Here is an 8,557-nt window from a genome sequence, read left to right as displayed (position 1 = left end):
TGATGCTGGGAGGGATTGCGGGGAGGAGGAGAAGGGGATGACAGAGGATGAGATGGCTAGATGGTAGCACCAACTCTATGGACATGAGTTTGCGTGGACTCCAGGAGTTGGTGATGGACAGGGAGGCCTGGTGTGCTGCGTTCACGGGGTCACAAAGAATCAGACAAGACTGAGCAACTGAACTGAACTGAACAGATTGGGTGAAAGGATTTGGAAATGAGATTGTTTTAGAAGGTGGATTTCATCTTTTTATGATTTTGGCTCTAATCCCAGCTCTGCCATTGTTGGTTCTTTGGTCTTGTGATAAATCTTTGCATTCTCTGGGCTTCATATTACTTATGGTAGCCTTACCATTAGTATCTTCCCTCCCTATAAACAAATCATTTCCCCATTGAAAGGTAGAATTTATTCCCTCACCCCTTTGTATTTGGACTTGTCTATCATTTCTTAGGCAAATAGAAATGGTGAAATTGTGTAATTTCCAAAGACCGGTCACTAGAAACCTTGCAGCCTCTGTCTGGGCCTCTTTAAATGCTCACTCTTTTGCCATCTTGCAAAATGAGACCACCATGTTGAGAGGAAGCCCAATTTAGTCATATGGAGAGACTGGTTAAAAGAGAGATACCCAGTAACCCTTAGCTCCTCTGATCATCCGAGCTTAAGCCAGAGATATGAAAATGAAGAAGTCTCCCAATGACTCCAGCTCCAGGTGCCATCTGAATGCAACTGTGCTGTGCTTAGTCACTCAGTCATGTATGACTCTTTGCAACCCCATGGACTGCAGCCTTCCCAGTTCCTCCGTCCATGGGGATTCTCCAGGCAGAACATTAGACTGGCTTGCCATGCCCTCCTCCAGGGAATCTTCCCAATCCAGGGATCAAACCCAGGTCTCCCGCATTGCAGGTGCATTCTTTACCATCTGAGCTATCAGGGAAGTGTCACTTGAATGCAACTGTATGCAACTGTATTCTTTCTCTCTCAAAAAAGAAATACTCAGCTAATCTGAGTCAACATACAAATCATGATAAATGATAATAAATTGTTTGAAGCCACTAAAATCTAGACTGCTTATGTATCAATCAGAAACAACAAGCAATATGTAAAGGAAACTCAAGTTTTTCAGACTGTTTAGTAGAACAGTGGAATTCATAAACAACCAAAAAAAGGAAAAGCAAACAAACAAAAACCTTGCTGGGGAATAGACAGGTCTGACAGGCTCCATATGTTTTCCTCATCACCCACTTCAGCCAGGGAAGGTCCTGTCTTATCTCTTACAATTGCAGCCCTACAAAGAATTTCTTTTGAAAAAAAAGAAGAGGAGAAAGATAAGGAAGGAGGTTCTAGTGCTATTAACAGACACCAGATCAGATGATATTCAGGTTTCCACAAGTCATTATCTTTCTATGATGATATTACTAGATAAAATATCATCCAGAGTAAAAGCAGATAAAACAATGTCAAATCAGAAATAATAATGAGAATTAGGAATGTCTGATCTAAAGCGACAATCAACACAACTCAGATACTCTGGACTGAAGTTGTCTAATACTGAAGAGATCTGTGTTTTGAGGAGACAGCTCTCATCCATCCACTCCATCTCATCCTTTGCTCACTATCTTCCTACACTGAACATGATTTTGGTCCAGATTACATTTCTCTCACTTAACTGAAGACCCACTTTGTGTGTGTGTGTGTGTGTGTGTGTGTGTGTGTGTGTGTGTGTGTGATCTGTCATCCAGCATGAACTTCAACTTGGGAGGAATCCCTCACTTTCTTGATAACTATCTATAATGCGACTATCATATATCTTTGGTCTGCCCCACAACTGCTCAGTTATCCTTCTAAAGAGAGGCCTCATTATTTTTCTTCTGCTATTTTTGGCTGTCCTTTGATTCTGAAAGTGCATAATAGAAAAAACAGATTTTTCATTCCTACCTACTTAAGCCTTCTCTAAACAGGGCACAGAGCATAGCCCCCATTCCTCAGGCCACTGTGTGCTTGTATCCCTGGAGCATCCACTGGGCTTCTGAAAACTCAGTCCTTATTGCCCATATGGAGTTTCTCTCCATGTGCCATATGTATGAAAACAACAGTGCTTTCCCTGCCACAATTTCATCATAGACACTCCATCCAAACACCCTAAAGAAAGGCTCAAAGATGTTCGGGAAAATACACAGTAATCCTTGGCTGACTAATTTAATATCCTTTCAGTAAAGCACTAAGCTACTGGAAGCCATAACTTTTACTTTTATTCTGCAAGCTATAACCTCCACTTGCAAGTTTTGCCAGCACTGTTATTTACTCAATTTCCTTTAAATAAGACTACTTTTTCATATAAATGAACTTGGAGTTGATTTCCCCCTAATACACTCCAAAGTATATGTACAATCATTAAAGTGTTATTCAAGTCAGACTAAGTAAAATCACCACATTCCTCAAAACACTGGACTGCATGACCCTTTCAACTCTAAGCTCGAATAGCCTTCAAAATATATTAGCTTATTCAAAACTGCATTCATTCCAGAGGTCTGAGTCTATTTTTCCCATTTATTTCAAGGTCTTGCTCATGTCCTTTTCTTCCTCCCTAAAACTTTCTCTTATTCTCTGTATGGACAAATTCCCAAGGGTAAAATACTTAGTTCCCTTTAGAATAAAAAATAATAACCTTTATTGAACACTAACTATACCTTATACTGAGTATTTTGTATAAAACCTAGATGTTATTTTTAAAAAGCAAAATATAAGGGAACATTTATTTTAGCTCAGCCTCGTGGGTTTCTTAAATTCCCACATCTGGTTCCTTCTTACTCTTGGTCACATAATTACAAAGAATGATGTTTCATTACTTAATGCTCTAAATGAGATGGCTGTGGAGATCCTTATTTTGGAAAAATATCAACCCGTGATGCCAAAAGCTAGCCACGTGGTAGCCTTATAATAAAAAAGAAAAAAGTCCTGAGTTTAGCCTTTCCAGAATGAAATAAATTGTGAGAATTCAACTCTTTCTAATTCTCTGGGTGCTCATGCCTTTCTCCCTGACAGACAGTCATAAATGATTTTGCACTTTCTGTGCTGAGTAATGTGGGCAAAAATTTACAACCTGGAGAAGGGGTAGAACATTGAGACATGGCTTAAACGTCCCACTCCAGGGCCTCTCTCAGGGCTGCATGGCCTGGCTCCTTCTGCTCCATGAATCAGTAACAGTCCCTGTGTCCATTATTTCTTAGCCTTGACCACCCACCTGAGCTTCACGTTGTTATTCTTACATGCCTATACCACTTAGAGGCTATTAAAATTGCCTACATAAGGGTATCCTCAGCCAAACAGGCCTGAAATCTTACCTACCTCTCTCTCTCTGAAGCACTGTCTTCCCACATCGCAGCTAATAAGATTATTCATTTTGAGTTTGTTAATTCAAGAGACACAATCAGCTCCTGTTGTGTTCTGTACATTATATGAGACTACGGCGGGGGAGGGGATATATCAGTGAATATCTAACTTTAATAAGCTAAAACGTAGAACCAGATAGTTTAAATAGACCATAGGCCAAGCTCCCTCCACAGCCTCCAAGCACTGAAATGCTAGAATCATCAAGACAGAAATTGTGTTTCACATATTATACATTCCAAGCACCTAAAAATGTGCCCAGCTATGACAGCAGTTAATAAAATATATTTTGAATGAATAGAAAAATGCTGTGGTAATTCACTCAAAAGAAGTCATTTTGGCTAGGGATATCAGAGGTGGTTTCTTGAAAGGAATAGAAATTGAAGTAAACTTGAAGGAGAGATAGAGAATAAAATTTGTGAAATATCTCTTTACTTATAAAAGTAATATACATAGCAAAGAAAATCATCAACAAAATGAAAAGGCAACCTACTGAATGGGACAAAATATTTGTAAATGATATATATGATAAGGAATTAATATCCAAAATATACAAAGAATTCATACAACTCAATAGCAAAAAACTCCAAATAATCAGATTTTTAAATGGGGGCAGAGTACGTTTCAGGGTGGGAGGAGAGGCCAAAGCTTGCTGACATGCACGTTTGGATATGGGGTCATTGTGGAGGTCTGGGGCTCCTGGGTTCCTTGGTCTGGGTGAGTGGTGACATCCACCTGGGTGACATCCACCTCTCCAACCTCTTGCAACTCAAAGTGTGGTCCTGGAACCAACAGCATCAGCACCAGCTGGGCCTCACCCAAACCTGCTGAGTGAGAATCTGCATTTTAACAGGATTTCCCTGAGTGACTGGTGTGCCCAGCGGAGCTGGAGAAGTTCAGCTCTAAATCCCTATCATCCACAAAAGCACTAATCAGTCACATGTCTCCTCCCAGCATGAAGCCTGACAGCTAAATGGAAGCTGCCCACAGGGGCGGGAAGGCAAACAGGAAGCTGGGCCTTGAACAAGCCAAGATACCCTCCAGAAGTCCAAGTCTAAGTAGCCCAAGAAAAAAAGTGGGCTTAGATTAGTTCATGTAACTGATATGAACAGACTAGAAAGGACTTTAGGGACAACTGGATCGAGAAACACCAACAATGTCTCTGGGGCTCTACTCATCTCTGTGTTGGCCTCATTCCCTCATCCTGGATCTCAACATGGGATATTAGGAAGGCTGACACCTCCAGACTTATATCACCTAGAGTAAATAAAGTGATCCCTGATTTTAAATTTTAAAAAATAAATAAAAATGGGAAGAAGATCTAAAAAATATTTTTCCAAAGAAGACATACATTTTTTAAAATATAAATTAATTTACTTTAATTGGAGGTTAATTACTTTACAATATTATATTGGTTTTGCCATACATCAACATGAATCTGCCTCAGGTAACACATGTTCCCCATCCTGAACCCCCCTGCCTCCTCCCTCCCCATACCATCCCTCTGGGTCATCTCAGTGCACCAGCCCCAAGCATCCAGTATCATGCATCGAACCTGGACTGGCGATTCGTTTCATGTATGATATTATACATGTTTCAATGCCACATATGGCCAGCAGATACGTAAAAATATGCTCAATGGCATTCATCAATTCAGAAACAGGAATCAAAATGTTTTCAGAAATCATTTCAGAAACAGAAATCATCATTTCAGAAACAGAAAACAAAACCACAATGAGATATCATCTCACACCTGCTAGAACGGCTGTTATCAAAAAGACAAGAAGTAGTAAGTATCGGTAAAGATAGGGAAAAAGAAAACCCTTGTGTACTTTTGGTGGGAATATAAATTAATGCTGCGCTAATTAAAAACAGTGTGGAGGTGCCTGGAAAAGTTATAAATATAACTCCTAGGTATTTATCCAAAGAAATAAAAACACAAGTTGACATGAGTGGAAAAGATATTGGCATCCCCATGTTCTTTGTAAGTGTTACTTACAATAGTCAAGATACAGAAACAATCTAAGTGTCTAGCAATAGAAAAAGAAAATGTGGTACACACACACAAAAAATTAAATACTGTTCAGCCATAAAAAAGAAGAAAATCTTGCCATTTGCAACATGGATGGACCCTTAGGGCACAATGTTAAGTGAAGCAAGTCAGACAGAAAAAGACAAATACTATAGAACCTTACTTTTATGTGTAATCTAAAAAAGGGAAAAAAACAAGATCTTAGATACAGAGAGCAGATGGTTAGTTGCCAGAGGCAAGAGGTTAGACAGTGAATGAAATGAGTAATGGGGTCAAAAGGTACAAACTCCCAGGTATAAAATAAATAAGTCATGGAGAAGTAATTCACAGCATGGTGATTATAGTTAATAATACTCTATTGCATATTTGACAGTTGCTAAGAGAGTAGATCTTGAAAGTCTTAATCACACACACAAAAAAATTTTTTGTATTGAGGTATGATGACAGGTATCAACTAGACTTACAGTGGTGATTATTTCAAAATATACACAAATACTGAATTATTGTGTTGTACACCTAAAACTAATGTTATATGTTAATTCAGTTCAATTCAGTTCAGTCAATCACTTGTGTCCAACTCTTTGTGATCCCATGGACTGCAGCATGCCAAGCTTCCCTGCCCATCACCAACTCCCAGAGCCTACTCAAACTCATATCCATTACATTGGTGATGCCATCCAACCATCTCATCCTATGTCATCCCCTTCTGCTCCCACCTTCAACCTTTCCCAGCATCAAGGTCTTTTCAAATGAGTCAGTTCTTCACATCAAGTGGCCAAAGAATTGGAGTTTCAGCTTCAGCATTAGTCCTTCCAATGAATATTCACGACTGATTTCCTTTAGGATGGACTGGATGGATCTCCTTGCAGTCCAAGGGACTCTCAAGAGTCTTCTCCAGCACCACAGTTCAAAAGCATCTTCACTACTCAATTTTCTTTGTACTCCAACTCTCACATCCATATATGACTACTGAAAAAACCAAAGCTTTGACTAGATAAACCTTTGTTGGTCAAAAGTAATGTCTCTGCTTTTTAATATGCTGTCTAGGTTAGTCATAGCATTTCTTCCAAGGAGCAAGCAATTTTAATTTCATGACTGCAGTCACCATTTGCAGTAATTTTGGAGCTGAAAAAAATAGTCTCTCACTGTTTCCACTGTTTCCCCATCTATTTGCCATGAAGTGATGGGACCAGATGCCACGGTCTTAGTTTTTTGAATGTTGAGTTTTAAGCCAACTTTTTTTGTTGTTGTTAGTAGAATCCTTTTTATTCAGAAAAAAAAAAAAAGTTTTCCAACCACACACAGGAGGGGTATGGGTTGGGGGCAGGGGGTGTCTGTCCATCCAGCCCAGGCCCCCAGCCCATGTGGTTTTGGCAGCAATAAGGGGTGTGGGGTAATGGCCCCAAAAATAAAAATGGTGTATGTATGTGTGGGGGAAGGAGAGGGGTGCAAAAGCAGTGGGGAGTGGTGAGGGGAGGGCCAGACGAGGTCAGTACTGGGAACGCGGCAGGTGAAAAGCCATTTCATAACATTTCTTGTTGATCATACCACGGTGGACACCAGCAGGACTAGCGTCTTGGCAGTCATGGTGACAGTGATGTTGAAAGTTGGGGCTCCACCGGTGCTCTTGGTACGAAAATCCATGGTAAATTCTCCATCCTGCAGCACTGAGTCCCGGATCACAGAACATTTCTGGCCCCCAAGCGTTAGCCCATTCACGAAAAAACTTGACCGGTCTTTGCCAACTAGGATACCGACCTCAGCAGGCGTGATGTTGACGAAGGTCTTGCCGGGGACGGCGGCCCAGACGGAGGGCGAGTCTATGCCCACGATGGCTGCGTCCTGACAGGTCCATGAGATTGTCCATGAGATTGTCGATGTAGGCGTTCCACCCGGCCATGGTGCTGCTATTGGGGCTGCTCTCCCGGCCACTGCTGGGGCTGGGCGCGGGCTGGGCGCGGGCTGGCGGGCGGGGGAAGACGGCGAGCTTGGGGCACGCGCTGCCGTCCGGACCGCGGCTCTGCTAGCTGTCTTAAGCCAACTTTTTTACTCTCCTCTTTCACTTTCATCAAGAGGCTCTTTAGTTCTTCATTTTCTGCCATAAGAGTGGTGTCATCTGCATATCTGAGGTTACTGATATTTCTCCCACCAATCTTGACTCCAGCTTGTACGTCATCCAGCCCGGATTTCGCATGAGGTACTCTGCATAAAAGTTAAATAAGCAGGGTGACAATATACAGCCTTGATGTACTCCTTTTCCTATTTGGAACCAGTCTGTTGTTCCATGTCCAGTTCTAACTGTTGCCTCTTGACCTGCATACAGATTTCTCAGGAGGAAGGTCAGCTGGTCTGTTATTCCCATCTCTTTAAGAATTTTCCAGTTTGTTGTGATCCACACAGTCAAAAGGCTTTGGCATAGTCAATAAAGCAGAAGTAGATATTTTTCTAGAACTCTCTTGTTTTCTTGGTGACCCAGCAGATGTTGGCAATTTGATCTCTGGTTCCTCTGCTTTTTCTAAAACCAGTTTGGACATCTGGAAGTTCACAGTTCACATGCTGTTGAAGCCTGGCTTGGAGAATTTTGAGCATTACTATGCTAGTGTGTGAGATGAGTACAATTGTGTGGTAGTTTGAACATTCTTTGGCATTGCCTTTCTTTTGGATTGGAATGAAAACTGATCTTTTCCAGTCCTGTGACCACTGCTGAGTTTTCCAGACTTGCTGGCATATTGAGTGCAGCATTTTCACAGCATCATCTTTTAGGATTTGAAATAGCTCAACTGGAATTCCATCACCTCCACTAGCTTTGTTTGTAGTGATGCTTCCTAAGGCCAATTTGACTTCACATTCCAGGATGTCTGGCTACAGGTGAGTGATCACACCACCGTGGTTATCTGGATCCTGAAGATCTCTTTCGTATAGTTCTTCTGTGTATTCTTGCCACCTCTTCTTAATATCTTCTGCTTCTGTTAGGTCCATACCATTTCTGTCCTTTATTCTGCTCATCTTTGCATCAGATGTTCCCTTTGTATCTCTAATTTTCTTGAAGAGATCTCTAGTCTTTCCCATTCTATTGTTTTCCTCTATTTCTTTGCATTGATCACTGAGGAAGGCTTTCTTATCTCTGCTTGCTATTCT

At 41.2% G+C, this 8,557-nt stretch overlaps 1 pseudogene; it reads right to left on the bottom strand.

Annotated features, from left to right (window-relative positions):
* Positions 1-6,698: 6,698 nt before the first annotated feature.
* On the bottom strand, positions 6,699-7,319 carry LOC138441847 (profilin-1 pseudogene; annotated as a pseudogene).
* Between the last annotated feature and the right edge of the window lie 1,238 nt (positions 7,320-8,557).

This window comes from Ovis canadensis, chromosome 5 (genome assembly GCF_042477335.2).
Source record: "Ovis canadensis isolate MfBH-ARS-UI-01 breed Bighorn chromosome 5, ARS-UI_OviCan_v2, whole genome shotgun sequence".
Lineage (NCBI taxonomy): Eukaryota > Metazoa > Chordata > Mammalia > Artiodactyla > Bovidae > Ovis > Ovis canadensis.
Note: the sequence above shows the minus strand (reverse complement) of the source record. Positions and strands in the feature narration are given on the sequence as shown.